The sequence below is a fragment of the Peromyscus maniculatus genome, chromosome 3 (assembly GCF_049852395.1).
Source record: "Peromyscus maniculatus bairdii isolate BWxNUB_F1_BW_parent chromosome 3, HU_Pman_BW_mat_3.1, whole genome shotgun sequence".
In the NCBI taxonomy this organism is placed as follows: domain Eukaryota; kingdom Metazoa; phylum Chordata; class Mammalia; order Rodentia; family Cricetidae; genus Peromyscus; species Peromyscus maniculatus.
Window position 1 is genome coordinate 106,943,712 of NC_134854.1, and position 26,512 is coordinate 106,970,223.

The 26,512-nt window shown below is 37.5% G+C and overlaps 1 protein-coding gene and 1 non-coding gene across 5 annotated transcripts in view; one reads left to right on the plus strand and one right to left on the minus strand.

The window, feature by feature from the left end:
* Positions 1-26,512, minus strand: part of Exoc6b (exocyst complex component 6B) — a 491,948-nt gene that overhangs the window by 417,280 nt on the left and 48,156 nt on the right. The window lies entirely within an intron of this gene.
* On the plus strand, positions 1,083-1,187 carry LOC121828435 (small nucleolar RNA U13). The gene has a single exon (XR_006070904.1). It is a non-coding gene; the product is annotated as a small nucleolar RNA U13 (small nucleolar RNA).

Consider the following 26,512-nt stretch of genomic DNA (forward strand, 5'->3'; position numbering starts at 1 on the left):
ATGTGCTTTCATGGTCCTCCCAGGTGTAATAATAGGAGTGGATTTTATTTTAATTACCCATCATCTTACCCATTATTATTCAGAATGATGTTTCCAAGCATGACTTGCCCTCCTGACTGTATACAGCCTAAAGTCATGTGACCTTTGCTCATATGCCCTTGCTCAACCCTCAATAATACCCTCAGAATATAAATTTTCTGGTGCTCTGAATAAAGTTGGCTATTGCATGAGACTTCAGTCCGCCTCATTTTTAGGCTCTACTCTCCCAGGTACACACCACCAACTAGAACGGTTAACATTTCGTAACTATATTTTCTGGCTGTGGTGCAATGCAACCAAGTGCCTTCTACTTTTGCCACCCTGCCTTCTCCAATATGATGGAACTGTATCCCCTTGAACTGTAAACCAAAATAAACCCTTCCACCTTGAACTTACTTCTTGTCACCTATTTGATCAAAGTAATACAAAAAGCAACTAATATATTATCAAAATGTTTTTATGATACCTCATGACGGCAAACATATTCCAATCCTCTTCTATCTTTGCAGACCCCAATGTACCTGGCTTCACCAAGACAGCCCAGACAACCAAGAGAATGCAGTGAGGGAATTCTGCCTCAGGCAAGAAGGGAAGCACTTCTTTTGAAAGAGTGGGTACTTTCAGAAGTATAGGTTAAAAACAGGATGGGGCAGCCTCAGTTGGCACCTAGCCAAAGAGCCTATTAAAGAATGTGGCTTGGATTAAATACAACTAGAAAATTCTCAGAAGAAGAGAATTTGTCACAAAACATCAGACAAATCAACAACAGAAATCAAACATGAAATAAACTAATGAAAACAAGGACAGTCCAAATTAAGGATACAGAGACTGTCATAACTAATACCATGGTAATATCCTGTTGGAACAAATCATCATCATTAGTAGCTGAAGATATAAAGGCTCAACAAAGTTTATCAGTGGCTTCATTTTTGTCCTTTGTACAAATTTTTGCTAAAAGAAAAAGATTTGTTCCATTGCTTTTTTTTTTTTAGCTGAATCATGTTGCTAATTATAAGATAAGAAATAAGAGTACTTGAAGCAGGATCTTTTTTTGGTTCATAAGCATGATGATTAAGTATTCACATCATTGTGTGACATACACCTCCCTCAAACTTTATTATGAAGGCAGGTACTTTACCCATCTGACATAAGAAAAAGAAAAAGAATCCTGAGCTACATAGTAAGAGAATCTGTGATATAGTGAAATCCTGTCTTTAAAGAAATAACAATCAATTAATTAATCAATTAATTAATTTTAAAAACCATGAAAACCAGGCAGGGTGGTGTATGCCTGTAATCCCAGCATTCAAAGGCATAAGTAGGAGGACCACTGCAAATTCAAGGCCAGCCTGGTCTCCATAGTGAGTCCAAGCCAATCAGAGCAATTTAAAACTCCATAATTAAGTCCCTTACACTGAAGACCCTGAGGGATGGAAAGATAATAAAGTTGTTTCCATCCCCCTCCAAAAAAAAAGATAGAGAACAAAGTAGCAAAATAAGATGATGGTCTCTATGAGCAATGCAAAGTACTAGATACACTATGAAAAACGGTTCTACTCATAAATCTTAATAACCTAAATTAAGGTTCTAGATCATTAGTACATAACTTCTCAGTAAAGAAAATCATGAACATCTGTAGTTGCTGGAGGAAAAAAAGAAATCAAGGTTCTGCTAACCACCTACACCTTCATACTCTTGTTATATACAGGAGAGACAGCCTCCAGCCCTCAAATGAGGGGACCTCAAAAAAGAATAAAGCCAAGATATCTCAGTGAAGGGTTAAGGGAGCCTGCAAGGAAATCTTACTCTTCTCGTACTGATTCTGATTGCAGGAGGAAAAAACAAAAAACTTTCAATCATTTTAAACCAAAGAACAAGTCCCATAGTCATACTATTACTATCTGTGCAGTCTAGAAAAAATGTCAAATTCTTTATTTTAGGGCCAGGTATGGAGATGCATTTCTTTCATCCCAGCATTAAGGAAGTCAGAAGCAGAAGGATCAATCACTTGAGCTGAGGAGTTGAAGACCAGCCCAGGAAACATAGCAAAACATCATCTCAAGAATAATAATTGTTATTTATTTTAGAAGCAATCTCCTTCCCAGTGTCCACAGATAACTGACTGAACATAAATCTTCTCTAGAGAAATATTCCTTAACCCATATTTCTAAGACTTCTGAGAAGTAATAGTTTTTTAAAGTAGAATTTAAGTATCAAAGAAAAGAAAGAAAGAAAGAAAGAAAGAAAGAAAGAAAGAAAGAAGGAAGGAAGGAAGGAAGGAAGGAAGGAAGGAAGGAAGGAAGGAAGGAAGGAAGGAAGGAAGGAGAGAGAGAAAGAAAGAGAGAGAAAGAGGGAAGGAAGGAAGGAAGGAAGGAAGGAAGGAAGGAAGGAAGGAAGGAAGGAAGGAAGGAAGGAAGGAAGGAAGGAAGGAAGGAGAGAGAGAAAGGAAGAAAGAAGAAAAGAAAGAAAGGAGAAGAAAAGAAAGAAAGAAAAAAGAATAGTAAACATTTAAACCAAAACAAAAAGAATACTAAACATTTAATTCCAAGACTGAGGGAATTACAAAATTACTATCAAAAGCAAATGGGCAGGGCCAGAAAGATGGCTCAGCAGGTAAAACCACCTGCTGCTTACAATCTGAATTCCATTCCTCAGACCAATATAATAGAAGGAAAGAATCAAATCTGGCGAGTCGCCCTCTGATCTCCACCCAGGCTACACACATATAGACATGTATAAATAAATGTAATAAAAAAAATTTAATGTTATAGGTCAGGCAGTGGTGGCACATGCCTTTAATCCCAGCATTCAGGAGGCAAGGCAGGCGGATCTCTGAGTTCCAGGAAAGGCGCCATAGCTATACAGAGAAACCCTTTCTCGAAAAAACAAAACAAATTTAACATTATAGAAAGCAGTAATAGTCCGTTTTTGAGGGAATATACTTTAAAATCTGTTGAAACACTTGGTTACCTTTCATTTGGAGTGGTATAGGGTGAGTTATTTCTTCACAGCCATGGTATCACCATTTACACTTAACCCTCATACTGACAATACAAATCTGAAATGACCTTGACATTAGGAAACCATGTGTGGTTTGGGGTAAATTTCACCAAAATTACTAACCTCCCCCCTCCACTACACTAAAGCTCTTAAACAAACACCTCATTCTATCCTCCAGTTACACTAAAGAACAGGCCCAAGAATGAATGGGCACCATTAAGGAAGGACATTCACTGGCGAAGGGTTAATATTCTTTTGCTTGAAAATGTTCATTTGCTCTTATGTTTGAAAGGGTGCTACACTGAAACCACATACACAAGATTTATTTACATGTCTATCTCTCCCACAGGACCTTGAGTTCCTTGAGAGTTCACACCTGGAACAATGCCTACATTCCACAGAGAAGGCATTATAAAGGACCTATGGCAGGACCCAAGAGATCTTTCAACTTTCCACTAGGACAAGCACTAGAGTTGATAATAAACACTCTCACTAAAAAAGTAAATTCAAGTCCTATTACAGCAAATAATCTGTATTTTAGCTAAAATGCTAATACAGGAAGAAGCAAAGGAAAAGAAGAAAGAAGGCTCACGGGGATTTCTTACAGAAGAGTGTCTGGGAATAATTTGTTATTTCCCTAGCTCTCCCAGAGCCCTTCTGAAAGCTGGGAGCAAAAAAGCCTGGCTCTAAGGGGAGCTGGTGTTTCTAGTCCTTGCTGCCAATCGAGGGGGAGGGTGACAGCAGTCCCTAAGGGCTTTTAGGAAAAATTGCTTCCAGGTGGAAATTTTTTATGGTACTATGCAGCCTGCAGCCTTTTTTTTTTTTTTTTTAAACCCTCCTTCACAACTACTGATGATTAAACCATGGACAATCAGACTGCAACAATGGAAACAGTCAGGCAGCTTCCAAACAGCATGGTAATATACTCCAAATTACAAAGTTAACTCTCAAAGGAGAGAAAAACAAAGTTTAGTTTTGTTTTTTAAGGGGAAAGGCAGTGTGGTGTTTATTAAAGATTTGTATCTGGAAGACTGTGAAGTGGCCAAGAACTCTCTATCATAATGATAAGCATCAATACCCAACCAGGCCCACATAACACAGACATACAAAGGGGACAGGGACAACCCTCAATGTTCTGTCACCTACCAATTTTTATTACTTTAGTCTGGCTTGGATTGAAAGCTCCATTAAGCCCTTCTATCACTGTAAGAGTATCCAGTGAACTCTCACCTCACGTCAGGAGGAAAAGCTCGATCAACTTACACCTGAACATGGTATTGAAAACTGGGTTCGGGTGTGTATATTTGCAGGGAGGGGGACCTTCAAGTATGTCTGTATCTGTGCACCTGTGTTCAAAGTGAGTGTGTAACAGCTCAAAAAATATCGGGGTGGGGGTTACATTGCTAGCCATGAAAAAAGTACAGAAAAACTAATCATATGACCATCCAGAAATTGAATCTAGGCAATCTTACTATTCCATGTCACTCAAACAGAAAAGGATACCCCTAACTCACCATTTCTAAATAATAAAATGAAGTATCTTTTTCAAGATGTCAACTGAACATCTTACATATAGTAACTCAGCTATCCTCAAATATAACTGTGGTAGTCTGAGTAAGAATAGACTCATATATTTGAATGCTCAGTCATCCAGGAGTGGCACTATTTGAAAAGAATTAAGAGGTGTGACCTTGTTGGAGGAAGTGTGTCACTAGGAGTAGGCTTTGAGGTATCAAAAGCCCATGGCAAGCCCAGAGTCTCTCTCTTCCTCTAACTGTGGATCTTGAGGTAGAATTCTCTGCTACTTCTCCAGCACCACGTCTACCTGCATGCCACCATGCTCCCTGCCATGAGAATAATGGACTAAACCTTGACATTGTAAGCAAGCCCCAATTGAATGTTTTCTTTCATAAGAGTTGCTATGTTCTGCCATATGTGCTATGTTTATGAGACGGAGAGCAGACTTTGTTGGTGTTGGGAATAAATAGGAAAAGGCTGCTTCTGGATACTGAGAAATGAAAGTCTAGGGGGAGCGACTTTCATCACGGGGTCCCAGAACATATGGTTTCAGACACTGTGTGATTCATTGGGAACAAAATAGTGTTCAGTGGATCTATACCACAGGGACTAACTTGACTTGAAGCATAATGGGACCAAGGCCATAGTTGTCTTGTGGAATCAGAAAGGCAATTTTGCATTTCTAAATGTACCTCTGTCAAAACAGGTTCACCACTGGCTTCCCAGTATGTGACAGCTGTAAATTTATGGTCAGATAAGAACCTGAATGCTCTTATCTGTACCCTATTCATTCAGTAATTTAAGTTTTAGGTTCACAGTCAAGGTGTCCTGTGACCTCATGAAGTATGATCAAGGACATTACAGTCCAAGACTTGCCAGCATCAAAATGCATTGAAGATTTATGACATTGTCTTCCCCTCTTTACATCCCATTGTTTGGCTGCTTGGTGGATTATTGGTACAGAACTGTCAGACTGAACTGAGCAATATTGACCCGCTCTCCTATGAAGATGGTTTTGGAGAAACACAGGAGATTCCATCCCAGAATACTCAGATAGGAGGTGCTGAGCACACATTGAAGATGGCCGAATAAAACGTCCTTGCCTAGAGAACTGACTGACCTGAGACCTGGTTGTTAACTGTTTAGTTGTGAGCTTTGTCTTGATTTGCTAATAGAGTAGCCAAGCCAGCTATTTTACTACCTTTCATTGAATCAGGTAGCAATAACATTGTTTTAATTACTCTGTATTTTCATTGGTCTTCATTTAAAAAAAAAAATCTTCCTGTTCTCAAAAAAAAAAAAAAGAGTTGCTATGTTCATGGTGTCTCTTCTTTGCAATAGAACACTGACTAAGACAATAACCCTCCTGGAGTAGTTATCACCAGTTTGCACATGAAGCAATCTTTCCAAGACTTCAAACACAGAAATAGTTTCCTTTATCACTACTACAAATACCACAATTTTATCAATAACAATGAAAAATAAAAGGTGAGAGGAAAGAAGATTTTTTTAAGAGTAGAAAAGAAAGCAAGATGAAAACAATAAGATATGTAAACCATACGTTCACTCAACAGCAAATATATCCAAATATTTACATTCCTAGGGGAATAGAAAGGACAGTAATAAATATCTAGAAAAATGTAACTCTCGATGCCGGGCGGTGGTGGCGCACGCCTTTAATCCCAGCACTCGGGAGGCAGAGCCAGGCGGATCTCTGTGAGTTCGAGGCCAGCCTGGACTACCAAGTGAGTCCCAGGAAAGGCGCAAAGCTACACAGAGAAACCCTGTCTTGAAAAACCAAAAAAAAAAAAAAAAAAAAAAAAAAAAAAAAAATGTAACTCTCACTTTTTTTTGGGGGGGGGTGCTGTTTTGTAGTTTTGATTTTTTGTTTTTTGTTTTTAACCCTGCCTGGCCTGGAACTCACTATATAAACCAGGCAAGCCTCTGTCTCTGACAAGTGAGTATTGGGATTAAAGGTGTACACCACCATGTCTGACTACAATTCTTATTTTTTTAAGCTGTGTTTCTATTATTTTACTTAAATATACAAGTGTTATTTTTATGATTGAACAAAGAAAATAAATTTAAAGAATCTAGAACAGTACTAGATTCACAGTAAATGCCAGTAAGATGTTAATTAAAATAAACAGTAAACAGGAACAAATATTTTGGGGTTAATGTGAGGCCTAATTTTTAACAATTATTAAAATAAAATAAAAATAAGAAATATGGAATGGCAGCCTCGAGTAGTGGCACACACCTGTAATCCCAGATCCCAAGAGTAACAGGCAAGAAGATTGTCACAAGTTACAGGGCTACAAAACAGATCTCAGGGGTGAGAGATGATACTGTTAAAAGTGCTTATATAGTGTGCATGAAGCCTTGGGTTGCCCAGCACAGAATAAACGAGGCTGGTGGCAAGGCCCCATAATCCAGCACTTGAGAGATGGAGATATCAAGATCAGTTCAACCTTAGCTACTGACTAAGCTTAAGGCCAGCCTGAAATACATGAGACTGTCTTAAGAAATAAATTATTAAGAAATACAAAATAAAAATGAAATGTCTTTTTCATCTACTTTCCTATTATTGATCATAATCTCAAAATTAATTGAATTAGTGTGCTTTCATTATTTCTCAGAAGGGAGTGGGGAAAGAAAGAGCTCCAGTGGTTGCTATGATGGAATCTCTTGTCTGTTCCTAAGAAACCTAACTTGTACACTAGAAACATAGGCCTTTCTCTTGCATCCTAGTTCATTCACATTATCTACAAAAACTTTTCAACAGCATAAAACTATTTTTAAAAACTTCATGGGCTATGTTGGCACAAGCCTATAATCCCAGAACCCAAGAGACAGAAGAAGCAAGAGAATCACATGTTCAAAGCTAGCCAGGACTACACAGTGAGTGAGTCTGTCTTAAAAAGAAAACGCATGAGTGCATGTGGAAGGGGTGGGGAATTAAAGTTTAAAAAAAATTAAACTTTCATGTCTTAGACCAAAGTTAAACCAACACACATTCCCATTAGATATCAAATAGGCCTCTCTTTTATTTTCTTTTTTTGCATCCTTTGAGGAAAGCCCAAAGAATAATTATTTTAATGACTTCTGTTTAGCACAGCAATATATAGAAAAGAATGAATCTCAGAGGTGATACAGTCCAATTTCACAGCATGACAAGTTTTTCCAAATCTATCAACTACTAGTCCAGCTGCCACATTTAGCAAAAAGTCCATTCACTACAGTGCAACCAATCCCACATCAACAGCAATTGCAAAGTTCTTAAAACCAAAGTTTGCTTTCTTATAATTTTCATCATTGTCTTAATTTTGCCCTCAAAACACTACATATACTAGGTCCTGGCCTCTCCTTCCCTAGTCTATGGTAAAAAAAAAACCTCAAATTATTCAAATATCCTATATATAAGTACAATTCAGTGTAAGTTTCCACTCTGAGGACAAGTTCCAGTGCAGTCTATTCTTAAAGAATAACAAAAACGGGCCATGAGGCTCAATGATCAAGAGCACCAGCTACAAAGCCAGATTTCTTAGATTCAAGTCTTGTTTCTGTTACTTATTAGCTGGTGACCATGGGCAAGTTATTGAGCTTTTTCTATACGTCAAATTCCAGCTCAGGGAAATTCAGATTAAAAATAGCTACCACTTTTCATGTGGCTAAATGAAGCACTAACAACAGTGGCAGGTACACAATCCATTCTGTATACATTAGCAATACTAAAGCAAAAGCACAGACAAGGAATGTAACATCTCTGTCCTGGTTACTTGGCTTCTACAAAAAACAACAAAATGACATCTTATTCACAGTCATATCATGCTATGTATGGCACTTATATTCAGATGAAATCTTTCAATGTTTTTATATATTGCTACACACATTCAACTGTTATTATTAACCTATGATTTACTAACTATTTATCATAGTTTTTTGAGACTTTTCATGACAGTGACTTTTATCATTCAACCTTCTCAAAGCAGATTCAATATGAAAAGGAAAGAAACTCAAGCAACTTCTAGGAGCTAAGGAAGAACCCTGGAAAGCAGAAACACGTGAGTGGAAAGTTTCTGGTGTGCAGTTTTTTAAAGAGGATGTGAAAAGGTTAATGTTCAACCTTTAAGACAGTTGAGGAAATAGACCTCACTTCCTCAGGCCAGCGTTCAGCCCCCAACTGTGTCTAACTTGGAAAGAACTTGTCATGAGTCAAGGCTTTTCATATCCCTCCCTTTTGAAGGCACAATGGAAACAATTCCCCTAGAACAAAGGATTGCGTCAGTGAACTCTCTGCTCTTTCAAGTTGGAAGGACAGTTGATTCACACCATGTGTCAGAGAGAAACACCAGTTAGAACCAAGTGAGATAAATTTTGGGTCTACAGAGCTGTTTAATATTAAACTGTAATAAATCATCTTTACAGCAAATTATAAACAAAATATTTTGTTTACCCTCCCTCTCATATGGTCCTTCCCTTGAAAAGAAATTTTAAGACAATTCATAATTTTTGAGGCCACAGATGCTCCACCAAGAAATCATTTTCAAATGTCAGCATCTAGACCCTACGACTAGCGCCATTCCCAACAGCCTGCCTTAGTGCACAGACAGCCTTCCTAGATGGCCCCTTTTGTTCCAAGATCAGGTAAGGTTAGTGGTCATAGTAGTAGTTTTGTGATCAACCCACACAGAGGCACCTTAGTATCCACTATAGTTAATAATTTTTCTTAATACCTGAACCAAGAAGACAAATATATGGTCAACTATAAAAATAATACAAAACTGGTTTTATTCTTAAGACTGAAAGACGATCAAACCTAGGAAAAATTATCTATATGAATTTAGGTCAAGAAAGGTCTTAAAATAAGGTCTTAAAATTGAACAGAATGAATGCTAATAAAACTCAAACAATAAAATTAACAATGAAAAAATAAAAGTTTAAGAAACACTACTTCAATAATGTTAATTTTTTTTTCATGAAACTTAACACGGTGAGAGACATCTCTCTGAAAAAGCTACGGTCACCAAGGCTATGTGATTAGTTCAATACAGGAACGAACAGACCATAAAGGGTCAAGAGATCTAAGACCGCAATCTATAAGAAACCTATCTTTAGCCAGGTGGTGGTGGCACATGCCTTTAATCCCAGCACTCTGGAGGCAGAGACAAGTGGATCTCTGTGAGTTCGAGGGCAGCCTGGTCTACAGAGTGAGTTCCAGGAAAGCTGCAAAGCTACACAGAGTAACCCTGTCTCGAAAACCCAAAAAAGACAAAAAAAAAAACCTACCTTTGTTCCAGGATACGTTCATCACTCAACCTAGCAGGGGTCAGATTACTTCCATAGGGAAGCTGATACTCTACACATATTAACCCTGAACTAAAAACACTGATGATCTGACATAGTCCCAATCATCACCAAAGAAACAAAGACAGAAATATATTGCTTCCTCAAAAAATTCATATTTAGGACACTCTAAAAGCTATGAAACAGTACTATCTCATTCTAGTTCTTTAATGAATAGAGTAACTTGACTATTCAACTAATGAGAAATAACATATTTTTTAATGTTTAATGATGAGTAACATTTTTTTAATGTTTAAGTTGTACCAAAATGGAGAAAATAAACTTTTAAAAGGGAAGAGAAATGTGACTATTAAATAAAATAATCAATTGGCCCAGAAAAGTAATAGAATTTTTTTCACAAAAATTTAACAATATTGGAAATGCTGCATGGTCTAAGCAATTTCCAACCATATGTTTCATTTGATATGTATTTACTAAGAACAAAAATGTTTAAAATGTTTCCCTTTGAGGGAGCCTATATTGTAATTAATGAAGTAGTACATCAGAAACTACAATTAATAGTAATTACAAACCTGATGGAAATTAGTTCCTAAGTCTGTTTGTCCACTTAAGTATTACACCAATATGAGTAAAAACAAGCAGCACAAAAACATCTGTCAGAAATGTGTTCGAGTTACTGAAAACAAATAATAAAAAGAAGCTAAAAATCTTAAAAGAAACGGGTGAACGAAAAGACACAAAACAACAGAACGACCACAGACTTCTCACATAAACCATGTAAGCAAGCAGACAATGGAAAAATGGCTTTCTGGTGCTGAAGAAGAAACTGTATGCCTACAACTCTACATCCTTCAAAACCAAAGGACTCCTAAGACTGTTTTAGACAAAATCTAAGAGAAAGCATTATCAGTAAAACTGAACTGTAAGAAATATTAAAGAGAGGGTTTTTTTGTCACAGAAACTATAAAATCTGATGAAAATCTGGGTCTACATAAAGAAACAGAGCATGTGAAGTGGTAAATATAAGATTTTTATCATTTGTTAATTTCTTCAAAAGGTAACTTTAAAGTGAGATGGAGGAGGGAGAAAAGGAAGAGGAGGAGAAAGAGACAAAGGAATTGCAATCATGGAAGTTATAAAATGGAGAAGTGAACTGTATGTTAATAATGCCTTAAAGACCAATGAGGGAAATGAAGCATACTGTTAAAAGAACCTTACATTAAATGGGAAATGGAAAAATAATATTTAAAAATAGACTCTGATAAGGTAAAGACATATATTACATCCTACAGCAACTACCAAAAACATAGACAGAAATTCCATATAAGACATACCAAGTGAACCAACAGAGTACAACTGAACCCTGAAAAAATACCTGGTTATCCTAAATCAGTTCATGAGAATAATAAAAACAACAACATCATCAACAAAGCAGACAAAGAACAGATAGGACAAATAAACAGAAAGATAACGAATTTAAACCTAGCATATAGTTATTAACATAAACTATCTCTTCCTTTTTTGGCTTCCATTCCTCCCTCCCCGTGTATAAGGCTACTGTCAATCTTGAGTGACACTTTGGTGAAACTTCATTGCTTATGTTCACCCTGCTTTGAGAATCTCTGAGTTTCCTGAATTTATTTTTCTATTTTCTTTTTCTGCTATTGTGCCCCACTCTATAAAAAAGGAATACAGAAATATTTATTATCTATTACATTATCTCTAGTCTCTGATTCTTAATGGTAGGACAAAAGAGAAAAGGAAGAAAAAGTAAAAAGAATGATAAAAACAAAAATATGACAAATAAAAAATGTTTATGAAAAAATCATGACATGATTTGGCATATATTTCATGCTTAATGAATGACAGTTGCAATGGTGTAGTAGTTTTTGCTCTTGTTTCATTCCTTGGAAGACATGGAAATAACTCTTAACTTTTATGGGCAGTGTTGTTCCTAGCAAATTCCTAGAAACAGTTAATGTCACATTTGGTTCTTAGCTATTGCTAGCTATGGAGGGAATAAGCAACAATGTCACAAAAAATACCATGAGGAACATCTGAAACTCAAGAAAAAATTTATAGTACCTAACATTTCTGAACACTTTACTTTTTTTATTTCTCACTCTAATTTTTACAAAGAAACTCATCAGGATCTTTTGTGAATATTTGTTATTAATTTTCTAAAGGTAGGCCCATATTTGTAAATATGATATTGCTGCTTCCTTGACATCAAGTTTAAATAAATATAATTCCTACTATAATCAATCTGTCCTCCTCTCCACACCTCACTATATCATACCTCTTCTCCTTTCTCCTCCTCTAAATATACCACTTTACTTTTTCTAAATATTACTTATATAAATAGTATGATCATGTTTTTAGTTTACATCTTAACAAAAAGTAAATTAGACATTAACTCTCTTGCTTTTTTATTTATTTTCCTGCCCTTTTCCAACTGTAAACATGAATTTTATACTGACAGGATGATAGTATATATTCTGTTCTATAACTGTAATTGTTTTGCATGGATTGCAAATGCTTTGTTTTTGAGAACCATTACACAGTGTTGGTATAACTTTAACTTTACAAATAATCTTGACTTATAAGTCTGGTAGTACATTAAGATTTCCCTTTTTTTATTGGACTCTCTTTTGCTGGAGAACTCATTCTTGAATCTCTCCTTTCCCTATGCTCCAATCTAGACTGATCCCCTAAAGGCCTCCTGTCTGATGTTCTTTCTCAGTTAACTAGGAGATGCTCAAGGAACCAGAAATTAAGGGACAAGATATTGGAGAAGAGAGGGAATGAGGAGGAGTGAGCCAATACTCTTCAGTCACTTCTTATGCTCACAAGGCATTTGCCACATCTGTGCAGAGTAGGCTCAAATTCCCAGGAAAGGAGTCAAGCAGAAGACCAGGACTAAGAGGCAGTAAAGAAATCTGCTTTTGACAGTTTTATGAACCTTAAGTTATTTAAATGAGACATAAAAGATTAGAAACCTATTGAGGAGAAACTGGAAGAAAATAAATAGAATTATCCCCTCAACAAATTTGAATTCTTAACCTATAAACTAAGCAAATAAAAAATTTTTTTTAAAAAAAAAAAAAGGCCTAAAGAAGCAGAATAATTTTAGGGACTCTTTGTTTACTTTTGTTTTGTTTTGTTTTGTCCTCAGCAGATAAAATCTTTTTATTAATTGAAAACAGTTTTTCATACAATATATTCTGAGTATAGTCCCCCTCAACTCCTTCCTAATCACCTCCACTTCCTCACCCACCAAAATCCACACCCTTTCTTTCTCTCTCTCTCATTAGAATACAAACAGACATTGTGGTGGTAATCTAATTGTATTGAAATATTATTTTGATTTGTACTGAAATATTAATTTGATTGTATGTTAATAAATAAAGTTGTCTGGGGGTCAGAGCTATTAGAGCCATAGCAAGAGTGTGGCGGTGGTGGCACACGCCTTTAATCCCATAGATATCTGTGTGTTCAGGGTCAGAGCTATTAGAGCCATAGCAAGAGTGTGGCGGTGGTGGCACACGCCTTTAATCCCATAAGATCTCTGTGTGTTCAGGGATACAGCCAGCATTGGAGACATATGCCTTTAAGACCTAGGGGGCTGTACATTCAGACAGTGACGAGGCAGTCATGTGTTTGGGTTTACAACCAATGAGAAGGCAGAACAACATACTTTAAAAATACGAACCGAGAGGAAGTAGGTCTCTTTTCGCGAAGCTGGGACAGCAGGAGGAAGGGTGAGATTTTAGCTCTGAGCTCTGACCTCTCGGCTTTCTCTTTTACATTGTTTCTGTGTTTCTTATTTAATAAGACGGTTGGTTACATCTACATCTGGCGCCCAACGTGATAAGAATCCATTAAAAACTGCTTGGCTTGGCGGCAGGTCCGCTTTCCCGCAAGGGCGGCAGGCGGCCCGCGGCGGCGGCGGCGGCGGCGGCGGCGGCGGCAGCAGCGGCACACGGCGGCCGGCGGCGATCGGCTTCTTAGTCCGAGCTGCTGGCGTCCTAGTCCGGGTAGCAACTTCTAGCCCAGGCCTAGGTCTGTGAGCAGCTTGCCTAAAGCCGGTGCTACAAACAACTCAGACCTGCCCTGCCAAACAGGGCCCTGCCTGTAAAGCCAACGCACGTGGTCGGAGCTTAAGGAAGCCAGACCCAAGCCTTGACTCGGCACAAGAGGGAACACGTGGCTGCATTTAAGCTTTAGCCGGCTACGCTTTCTTGTGCGTTCTCTCTTTCCTCTCTCTCTCTCTCTCTCTCTCTCTCTCTCTCTCTCTCTCTCTCTCTCTCTCTCTCTGGATTTACACCTGGGACACTAGGTGGCTGCTTTGAAAATCCCCTCGGATTTCTACTGTTCTACGCAGATTTGGTAAGTCATAATATATCAGATATTTTAAAGGAAACTATCTAAAAGAGAATTTTTTTCCACATTAAAAAACAAATGGGTTTTATGTGTACATTGGAAGAAAATTGGTTTTTGTTCGAAATTTTAGGCAGTCTGGCAATGGAACAACTATATAATATTAGTATTGGTGGAATTATGCACCTCATCACTATAATAATCCACATTTTAATATTTAAAAAGATAGTCAATTTAAGTGCCAGGATAACAGCGTTAGAAGAACTTGTTAAACCTGTAAAAATTCAGACAGAAGAAATTAACAGTGAAGTTGTTTCAAGTCGGGATCATAAGGTTGCAGAAAGAAAGCCTGTTTTCACACAGTCACCCTTAATTTATCCTGTAACAGTACAGCAGATGCCTGATCAAATGGCTACACAAAATACTTGGGCTCCAATTGAAATGTTGGATTTAAAAAGGTTTAAGGAGGCAATAGTATCTTATGGCATGCATTCCCCATATGTAAAGCAAATGTTAAACACTTGGTCAACATATAATAGGATAGTACCACAGGACTGGCGGGACCTCGCACAAGGTGTTCTGGAACCCAGCCAGAGACTTCAATTTCTGACTTGGTTTAAGGAGGAGGCTAAAAACATAGAAAAACAATGGAGGGATAAAGGAGTACAAGTTTGCCAGGATCAGCTTATGGGCGAAGGCCAATATGCTTCAGCACAAGCACAATGTTTATATGATGTCCAAACCCTAATTTTATGTTGAACGGCAGCCTTGAATGCATGGGACAAAGTTGAGGAACCAGGAAAAAAATCTGAGTCATTTACAAAGGTGAAGCAAGGCCCAAAAGAGTCTTTTACAGATTTTTTACAAAGACTGGCTTCAGCAGTAAAGAGAACGGTCTCGGATTCAGAAGCTGGTAAGGCAATAATTGAATCTTTGGCCTTTGAGAATGCGAATGCAGCATGCAAAAGAATAATCAGGCCATTAAGGGCAAGATCTGCACCTATGGAAGATTGGATTAGAGAAACAATTAATGTTGAAGCTGATGAGCATGATGATACATGGGTAGGAGAAGTAATTTCAAAAGGTTTGAGGAGTGTTAGATGTTTTGGATGTGGAAAGCAAGGACATTTGAAAAGGGACTGTAGACACGTCATTTCCAGAAACAATGTTTCTTCAAGGAACAATGGCAACAGAATGCCCCTTCCTTCTGGAGTATGCAGAAGGTGTGGTAAGGGAAAACACTGGACCAACGAATGTAGATCAACAAAGGACAGACAGGGTAATCCTTTGCCTCAGTCTTCGGGAAACTCCCAGAGGGGCCTCAGGCAGGCCCCCAGTGCAAATCCAGTTCAAACCTTTCCAGCAGCCATAGAGGAAATGCCTGCTCTGGAGAGCGATTAAATAACCAAATGCCTATTGGAATAAATCATGCTGGTCAGAATGATGAAACAGAGAGAATAGAAAATTCAGGAGAAAACATAAAGAAAATTTTTTGGCAAACTTCTATTAATGAACAAAGACCAAAATTAACGATAAAAATAAATGGTGTTTTGTTGTCTGGTCTGGTAGACACAGGTGCGGACGTTACCATAATTGCACCAGAATTTTGGCATCCAACTTGGCCTCTTCAGGAGGTAAACGTTCAACTGTTAGGAATTGGGACATTATCTCAGGTGAAACAGAGTGCAAGATGGCTCGAATGTATAGGTCCAGAAGGACAGAGAGGAAAATTAAAACCATATGTGGCTAACATAACTATGAACCTGTGGGGTCGAGACTTGTTGCAACAATGGAATACTCAGATTAACATCCCTCCAATCTCAGAAACAAATCATAAACTAGCACATGTTACTGAGAGAAATATTAGAAGATATTGTTCTAATGAGTGGTCACCAGCCATCCATATTATACAAGAACAGGGCACAATAACTGATGATCTTCCAAAGACACCAACAGCTCTACCTTTAAAATGGTTAACAGACAAGCCTGTATGGGTCCAGCAATGGCCTTTAACAACAGAGAAACTCCAGGCTTTAGAAGAGCTGGTAGAAGAACAGTTAAATGCTCAGCATATTGAAGAATCAACCAGCCCTTGGAATTCTCCTGTATTTGTTATTAAAAAGAAATCTGGTAAATGGAGAATGGTAACAGACCTTAGGGCAATTAACAAAGTAATTCAGCCAATGGGTTCTCTACAATCTGGGATGCCTTTGCCTACTCTGTTACCAAAAGGATGGCCTCTCATAGTTATTGATTTAAAAGACTGTTTCTTTTCAATACCCTTACAAGAAAAAGACAGAGAAAGATTTGCTTTTACAGTGCCTACTTATAATAATTCTCAACCGGTTAAAAGATTTCAATGGAGGGTCCTCCCACAGGGAATGTTGAATAGCCCAACTCTGTGCCAATATTTTGTACAACAGCCATTGGAAGTGATACGTAAAAAATTTCCTAAATCTATAATTTATCATTATATGGACGATATTTTACTAGCTGACTCAAATGCAGATACTTTAGAAATAATGTTTGAAGAAGTAAAGAAAATTTTGCCTTGCTGGGGATTACAAATTGCTCCTGAAAAGATACAAAGAGGAGATTCTATTAATTATTTAGGATATAAAATAGAGCTACAAAAAATTAGACCCCAAAAGGTGCAAATTCGGAGAGATAGACTACAGACTCTTAATGACTTTCAAAGATTATTTGGAGATATTTCTCATCTACGAACTATTGTTGGGGTAAAAAATGATGAACTGACTAATTTGTTCAAAACCTTAGAAGGTGACAAGGACTTAAATAGTCCAAGAGAATTATCACCTGAAGCTGAGAAAGAATTAGCCTTGGTAGAAAAGAAAGTGCATGAAGGACACGTGAATCGTATTGATCCAAAGCTGGATTGCATTTTGGTTATCTTACCTTCTAGGCGTTCTCCTACTGGAATATTAATGCAGAGGGAAGATATTATATTGGAATGGATATTTTTACCAAATAAACCAAATAAAAAATTAAAAACTTATGTGGAAAAAATCTCTGACTTGATTTACAAAGGAAAAATGAGACTTCGTCAATTAGCAGGCATAGACCCAGCAGAAATTGTCGTACCATTAACTAAGGAGGACATTGAAAAATTATGGACAGAAAGTGAACCTTGGCAAAGAGCTTGCAGTAATTTTTTGGGAGAAATTAACAGCAAATATCCCAAAAGCAATAGAATTGATCTTATAAAGAGAGCTGAATGGATCTTGCCTCGAATTGTACGGCAAAAACCCATATCTGGAGTTCGTACATTTTATACAGATGCCAACAAAGAAGGAAAGGCAGGTTACAAATCAGAAAATTTAAGTAAAGTGGTTCAAAGTCCGTATAATTCAGTGCAAAAATCAGAATTGTATGCTATTCTGTTGGTATTAATGGATTTTTCAGAACCTCTCAACATAGTAACTGACTCTCAGTATGCTGAAAGAGTGGTGTTACATATTGAGACTGCAGAATTTATCCCTGATGCTTCAGAATTAACTTCACTATTTATTCAATTACAAGATACAATCAGGAAAAGGAATCATCCTTTATATATAACTCACATTCGATCCCATACTGGTCTGCCAGGCCCTCTAGCACAAGGCAATGAAGAGATTGATAAATTATTGATAGGAAATGTGCTGGAGGCCTCAGAATTTCATAAAAAACATCACGTTAATAGTAAAGGTTTAAAAAAGGATTTTTCCATAACCTGGCAACAAGCCAAAGAAATAATAAAGAAATGTCCTACTTGTTCCTTCTACAATCAGACGCCATTACCAGCAGGATGTAACCCAAAGGGTACTCAGAGAAATGAAATCTGGCAGATGGACGTGTTTCACTTTGCAGAATTTGGAAAATTGAAATATGTACACCACACTATCGATACTTATTCAGGATTTCAATGGGCAACTGCTTTGAGTTCTGAAAAAGCTGATTCTGTAATCACTCATTTGCTAGAAGTTATGGCCATCATGGGTATACCTGCACAAATCAAAACTGACAATGCTCCATCATATGTCTCTGTTAAAATGAAACAGTTTTTTGCTTATTACAATATAAAGCATATTACAGGCATACCACATAATCCTACAGGCCAAGCAGTTATAGAAAGATCAAACAGAACTCTAAAGGATATGCTAAATAAACAGAAATGGGTAACAAAAACCCCCAGAAATAGACTGCATAATGCTCTTCTAACTTTGAATTTTCTGAATGCCAATGAGAAAGGAACAACAGCTGCAGAGAGACATTGGATAATAGAAAAAACTACAGAATTAAATCAGCCTATATACTTTAAGGATGTGCTGACCTCAGAATGGAAACCAGGGTATGTATTACATTGGGGACGTGGTTTTGCTTTTGTTTCTACAGGAGAAGATAAGCTGTGGGTACCATCAAAATTGATAAAGGTTCGATTTGAACAAGAGAGACCTCTTAATTAGAGGAGGTGATAGTTCATCAACCAGCATGAACATCCAATTTAAACTAACTTGTATCAATAAAACATGCCTTTTCATTTCATCAGATAATAACTTGCCAAAAAGGAACATCCCCAAAATTAGTCTTGGGGAAAAGTTTTTGTTTTTGTCTTTTAGGAGAATGAAGGTTAAGCAATCTGAAGAACACTGGACAAATGAGACAACTGAAGAAAAGGGACAAATCATCTATCCCAAGAAACAGAGTGAAACGGTGTATGGGTATATATTATCTAAAAAAAAAAATTTTATGTCTTCCTAAATGTTTGTTTCTGCTTTTCTCTAAAGATTTAACACTATTGGTCTTCTAACAGTCCCAGTTCAATTAAAATTTAAAGCTGACTTTGGAGTTGGAGAATGGCTCTCTCCTTCTTTAAAATCAAGCATGTTGTTAAAAGGAAAATGCAAACTCCCTGTATCATGCCAGAATAAGAGCCATCTTCTGCTATGGTACAGGACAAAAGCAAAATTAATTAAGGGACTATTCTATTACTAATCTCAACTCTTTGATTCTATTCTGATTCTTTAAACTTTTCTCAAAGTATAAATTTTATATCAAAATTTACAAGATTAATATATATATATACATTTTAAACTTTGTTAAGATATGAATGGTCACATAGAGTACTAACTAATTCTAGAAAAAAGGCTAGCTGCATATATATGTTTTTGTGTTCGAGTCTCTTATCAGTTTTCTGCAGGAAATCACGGCCAGGCCTAATATCAACTGAAGTCTCCAGAAAGAAGATGGGGCCCCACAACAACAACAATTCCACGTGGACAATAATAATATCATTAAGCTGACAAACATCATCCACAGATCAGCTTTGAACTACAAGGTGCTCAGAGCAATTTTGAGATGACTAGCTGAGATGATCCAGTCTCAAAGACTACTTGAATAAGGACTTGAGATAAACCCTCAACTTTGGCATTATACACAGACTGGATAATGAAGGATATAGTTACCTCTCCTAGAATTTGACAATTAACCTAAAATTTTTCTTTCAGGATAAAGAAAACTTCGCCCATACCCAGCAGGAAGCAATTTTAAGAATACGACGCCCACATTCCCAAAGAGGTGGTGTGGGGCAGGTGGTTTTTTGGTCTTTTTAATGGGTTCTGGGTCTGGGATAATTTTCAGTATTTAGGGGGGTTGGTTACAAGTTATTGTCAAGGGTTAGGAAAAAGGCTAAGCAAAGGAGATTAGATTTAAGGTTCTTGTTTAAAAAAAAAAAAAAAAAGAAAGAAAGAAAGAAAGAAAGAAGGAAGGAAGGAAGGAAGGAAGGAAGGAAGGAAGGAAGGAAGGAAGGAAGGAAGGAAAGAAAGAAAGAAAAAGAAAAGAAAGAAAAGAGAAAGACAATTACTAGTTTTAAATACTTTACATTGGATTGAATTGTTTTATATTGTACACAAATTTGAAACTGATATTGTTAGAAAATGCTATATGTATATTTCTAATTGTATTTATTCCATCCATTTAACAATGTAATGCAAATTTCTGATCCTTGAATGTTATTATTATCAACTATTAGGATATAAAGAAATGAAAGCTAGTAGTTAGACATTATCATAGAACTTGTAGTCATATTGGATATGTTTTAAAAATTGAGCAGAGATGTTTTAGACAGGTCATCTTCAAACCCTTCAGAGATCTACAGAATATGGCATTTAAAATGTTTTAATAACTTAGAAAATTTTTCTTTTTTGAGACATGTCGGCTCCTGGCAGTACCAATCTACTTTAGAGAAAATATGGGCATTGAAGAAACTGCATATGGAGTCAACTTTCATTCTGGCAAAAGTTAGCCACTGGACAACAAAGTATCCTCGAATCAACAGGACAAAATGGACAGACAGATCACGAAACAAGGGACTACTAATTCTTGCCAAAACAAGTGTGGTTATGGCTTTATCAAAAGGCATCTTCTGAGGCCAGGACAATATGGCCCCATCCCTGAAGTGGCCTTCGCATCCGGAAAAGGTACGGTGCCCTTTTCTTCGAAGGCAGCTTAACAGGCAGAGGGCCGATGGATTCTGTTGTACAATGGAACAGCAGCTGAAAGCTCATGCCTCTCAAAAGTAGACTGGCATTTAATAGAGGGATGTGGAGAAGAAGGGGATGCTGAGATGAAGCCATATATACAGCCAAGAAGAATGGACAGCTGAATTAAAAAACTGTCAACAATTTCCAGAATTTAAAATCCTGAATCATGACAGGACACTAGTGGAATTCAGGTGTTTCTGGTACGTGGACTGCTCTCACCCAATGTGAGGTTGAACTGTTGACCTTGTGTACATCCTACTTCACAAATGAGTCTGTCAGATACACTAAGCCTATAGGCTGAAGATGATGCCCCAACACTGCGGAGAAACCTCAGGTGACTGCCCAGGCAGCTGGCTGTTTCTGTCAACTCACAAAATTTTTTTGGAAGTTGCTTGCATGCACTTCCTGTTTTTATTTTTGTTAGCTACTATTATTCCCTTCTTGGGTCTCTGAGGGAGTTGAAGATTAGTTAGTTATGGTTGAAGATTAGTTAGTTATAGTTGAAAATTAATTAGGATAGAAAGTGCATTAGATACATCTTGGAATTATCAAAATAGGATAGATAATGGAATTATTTTCTCTGATTCGTCAAATACCTGTTTAGGTATTTATTACTTGTATATATTGTATATAGTTATTGTACTTTTGTATATAGTTTTTCTTTTGTTAGTCATAACCTTTTGCTTTTTTTCTTTTTATTAAAATAGAAAAGGGGAAATGTGGTGGTAATCTAATTGTATTGAAATATTATTTTGATTTGTACTGAAATATTAATTTGATTGTATGTTAATAAATAAAGTTGTCTGGGGGTCAGAGCTATTAGAGCCATAGCAAGAGTGTGGCGGTGGTGGCACACGCCTTTAATCCCATAGATATCTGTGTGTTCAGGGTCAGAGCTATTAGAGCCATAGCAAGAGTGTGGCGGTGGTGGCACACGCCTTTAATCCCATAAGATCTCTGTGTGTTCAGGGATACAGCCAGCATTGGAGACATATGCCTTTAAGACCTAGGGGGCTGTACATTCAGACAGTGACGAGGCAGTCATGTGTTTGGGTTTACAACCAATGAGAAGGCAGAACAACATACTTTAAAAATACGAACCGAGAGGAAGTAGGTCTCTTTTCGCGAAGCTGGGACAGCAGGAGGAAGGGTGAGATTTTAGCTCTGAGCTCTGACCTCTCGGCTTTCTCTTTTACATTGTTTCTGTGTTTCTTATTTAATAAGACGGTTGGTTACATCTACAAGACATCTAAAAAAAAAAACAAATAAAATAATAAAAAGGACCAAAAATCATAAAAAAAAAAAGAACCAAAGAATAAGCACAAAAGACCAAAAAACAAATCCAAAAATACCAGAGTTTATTTTGTGTTGGCCATCTACTGCTAGGCATATGGTCTGCCCCTAAGTAAATTAGACTTGATGGGAGAAAACGAACTCTTCCTTTGAAGCAGTTTGAATTTGAGATAGTTCTGGGTTAGGGGTAGGGCTTATGTCTACTTCGCCTCTCAGCACTGAGACCCCATCTGGGTTAGACCTGTGCAGGCCCTGTGCATGCTGCCACAGTCTGTGCGTTCGTATGTGAGTCAGTCCTGATGTGCCTAGAAAGGCCTTGTTTCCTTCATGTCTTCCATCTCTACTAGCTCTTGCACTCATTCCATCCCCTTTTGTACAGTTTCCTGAGCCTTGAGGAGAGGGATCTGATGGAGATATACCATTTGGGACTGAGTGTTCCAAGGTCTCTTGCTCTCTGTAATATGTTCAATTGTGGGTTTCTGTATTTGTTCCCATCTATTGCAGAAAGAAGCTTCTCAGATGATAACTGAGTAAGATACTGACCTAAGTATAGCAAAATGTCATTAGGGGTCATTTTACTGTTACCTTCCTTTAGCAAGAGTAGTATCTGGTTTTCTCCTAGGTCCATGGGCTATCTAGTTTCAGGGTCTTGGCCACCCGTGCAGTGTCTGGAATGGGTTCCATCTCAGGGAGTGGACCTTAATTCCAATCAAATAGCGGCTGGTTAATCCCACAACTTTGTGCCACTATTGCACCAGCAAATCTTGCAGGCAGATCATCATTGTAGATCTGGGTTTATAGCTGGGTTAGTGTTTACCTTTCTCTTCTGGTAGTGTGCAGAGTACCTTCCATGTACATTAGTGCCATGAACATTAGTCAGTGGGGGTGATGGCTCTAAGTATGCACCAGCTCAACTTATCTGTGTTCAGTGGGTTATGTACACATTTTCTTCAGCAACAGGGCCTTTCTGTCAGTTTGCAGAAAGCAACCAATAGAGGAAGAAATAAAGTTGTAATAAGTTACAGAATTCAGAACTTGACACAAGAATCGAAATGTCACTCCATGGTATTAGGTTGAAAGTCTGGGTGGCCATATCATAAAGCAGTAAGAATCAAAAGGGGCACAGCCAAAGTCAAACCTTAGACTTAGCTCAGTCATTGACTAAATTGAAGAGATCACTGTCATGCTACTCACCACAAAGACAAATAGAGACAGAGACAGATTTCATCCATCTCTTAAGAAAGATACAGGATCTCCACATTCAATCCAAAATATGAGACTTGCAAAGAGACAAAATATCATGTAAACAACAGAAAGAAAGAAAAAACAAAAACAGAAAAACCTCAAGATATACAAGTGACATAGCACTGAGCTTATCAGAAAAGGGTTTCTTTAAGGCTTATGACTAATTGGAAACACAAACAGAAGATGAACAAATAGAATTTCAACAGAGCCTTGGAATTTATGTTCTGCACAAATTGAGATGAAAATACAGAACTAAAAATTACAAGTTTTGGAATTCCATTAAATGGCTTGCTAACAAGATAGGCTTCTTGAAGATAGGCCAACAGAAAATGCCCAGATGGAAGCAAAGAACAGAAAGGGATATCAAATATATAAAGCAAAAAATATGAGTCAAACACAGGCCACACCTGCCAAAAGACCAGGTAGCCTGCCCACAGAACTTCTCCACTCTCTGTTCCCCCAAGCAGACCCAATCCCTCAGGCTTATCCCTAGCTCTGCAAAAGAATATCAGCTGCAGCCTCTCTTCCCTGCTCTCCACACCTCCTGTGAATCTCACAGACCATATCCCTCCCACAACTCCTGGCTGCATCCCAGCATCCAACACCAGCAGCCATTCCCTAAGAACACACCAGCCTAGCATGCCAGCAAAACAGCCATCATAATCTCAAAACTCCAGAAACGAAACCGAAAACAAAGAACAAAACACCCACCCAACAAAGACAAACCCAGAAATCAGCACCTAGACCTATAATCACCCCAAATCCAGATGCCAAACTGACAACATAAGAACACAAATCAATAACAGCCAGGGCACTATGTTTCCACTAGAGCCCAGCTATCCTACTACAGCAAGCCCTGAATATTCCAACATAGCTGAAGCACAAGAAAAAGACCTTAAAACCAACTATATGTAGATTCTGGTAGAGGTCCTTAAAAAGGGAATGAACAAATCCCTTAAAGAAACCCAGGAAAGCTGGGTGGCGGTGGTGCACACATTTAATCCCAGCACTTGGGAAACAGAGCCAGGCAGATCTCTTTGTGAGTTCGAGGTCAGCCTGGTCTACAGAGTGAGATCCAGGACAGGCACCAAAACTACACAGAGAAACCCTATCTTAAAAGAAAAAGAAAAAGAAAACCAGGAAAACATAAAACAAAAAAATTGAAGGAAATCAATAAATCCCTTCAAGGAAGCTAAGAAAAAAACAAACAGTTGAAAGAAATGAATAAAACTATTCAAGACCTGAAAATGGAAATAGAATCTGTCATGATTTGAAAGAAAATTGCCCCCAAAGGAAGTGGCACTATTAGGAAGTGTGGCCTTGATGGAGTAGGTGTGGTCTTTTTGGAGAAAGTGTGTCACTGTGGGAGCAGGTTTTGAGGTCTCATATATGCTCAAGATATCGCCCAGTGTCTCAGTTCACTTCTTGTTGCCACAAGATGTAAGACTCCCAGCTACTTCTCTAGCACCATGTCTGCCTGCACACTGCCATGTCCCACCATGATGACAATGGACTAACGCTCTGAAAATGTAAGCCACCCCATTAAATGTTTTCCTTTATAAGAGTTCCTGTGGTCATAGTGTTTCTTCACAGCAACAGAAATCCTAAGCCAGAGGCAATAAAGAAAACAAAAACTGAGGGAATACTAAAATTAAAAAATTTAGGAATTTGAACAAGAACGACAGAGGCATGCTTCACCAATAGAATACAAGAAATGGAAGAGAGAATCTCGAGGCATTTAAGATACAATAGAGGAAATGAATGCATCAGTCAAAAAATGTTTAACATAAAACAAAAAAAAATTCCTGACACAAAACGTCCAGGAAATCTAGGACACTATAAAAAGACCAAACCTAAGAATACTAAAAATAGAGGAAGGAGAAGAATCCCAGCTCAAAGGCCCAGAAAATATTTTCAACAAAATCATAGAAGAAATTTTTTGTAACCTAAAGAAGGAGATGCCACCAGGTGTTAATGGTACACTACTTTAATCCCAGCACTCAAGAGGCAGAGGCAGGCTGATCTCTGTGAGTTTGAGGCTAGTCTGGTCTACTGAGCCAGCTCCAGGACAGCCAAGGCTACACAGAGAGAGAAAAAAAAAGGAGATGCCTATCACAGTACAGAAGAATAGAATAGAGAACACTAAATAGATTGGACCAGAAAAGCAAGTCCCCTTGCTTCAATAAATTAAACATACATAACAAAGAAAGATTATTAAAATCTGTAAAGGAAATAGTCTAAGTAACATATAAAGGCAGACCTATTAGAATTACATCTGATTTTTCAATGAAGACTCTAAAAGCCAGAAGGGCCTGGACAGATGTACTGCAGACTCTAAGAAACCACAGATGCCAGCCCAGACTACTATACACAACAAATTTTTCAATCACCATAAATGGAGAAAATAAGGTATTCCATGATAAAGTCAAACTTAAACAATATCTATCTATAAATCCAGCACTACAGAAGGTGCTAGAAGGAAAATTCCAACATAAGAAGGTTAACTACACCTATGAAAACACAGGAAATAATCTCACATCAGCAAAACCAAAGGAAGTGAAGCACACACAATTTCACACACAAATACCACTCCAACAACAAAAATAACAGGAATCAACAATCACTGGTCACTGATATCTTTCAAAATCAATGGTTTCAATTCCCTAATAAAAAGACACAGACTAACAGAATAGATGAAAAAACAGGACCCATTCTTCTGCTGCATCCAAGAAACATATCTCAATATCAAGGATAGACATCACCTCAGGGTAAAATGTTGGAAAAAGGTAGTCCAAGCAAATGGACCTAAAAAACAAGTATCTAACAAAATAGACTTCAAACCAAAATTAATCAAAAAGGAAGGGGGAGGACACTTAATACTAATCCAAGGAAATATACACCAAGAAGACATTTCAATTCTTTTTTTTTTTTTTGACATTTCAATTCTTAGCATCTATGCCCCAAACACAAGAGCACCACTTTTCTAAAAGAAATACTAAAGCTTAAATCACATATTGACCCTCACACACTAATAATAGGAGACTTCAATACCCTACTCTCATCAATGGGCAGGTCATCCAGACAAAAACCAAAAAGAGAAATATTGGATCTAATAGAGATTATAAACCAAATGGACCTAACAGATATTTACAGAAAATTTCACCCAAACTCAAAAGAATATACTTTCAGCA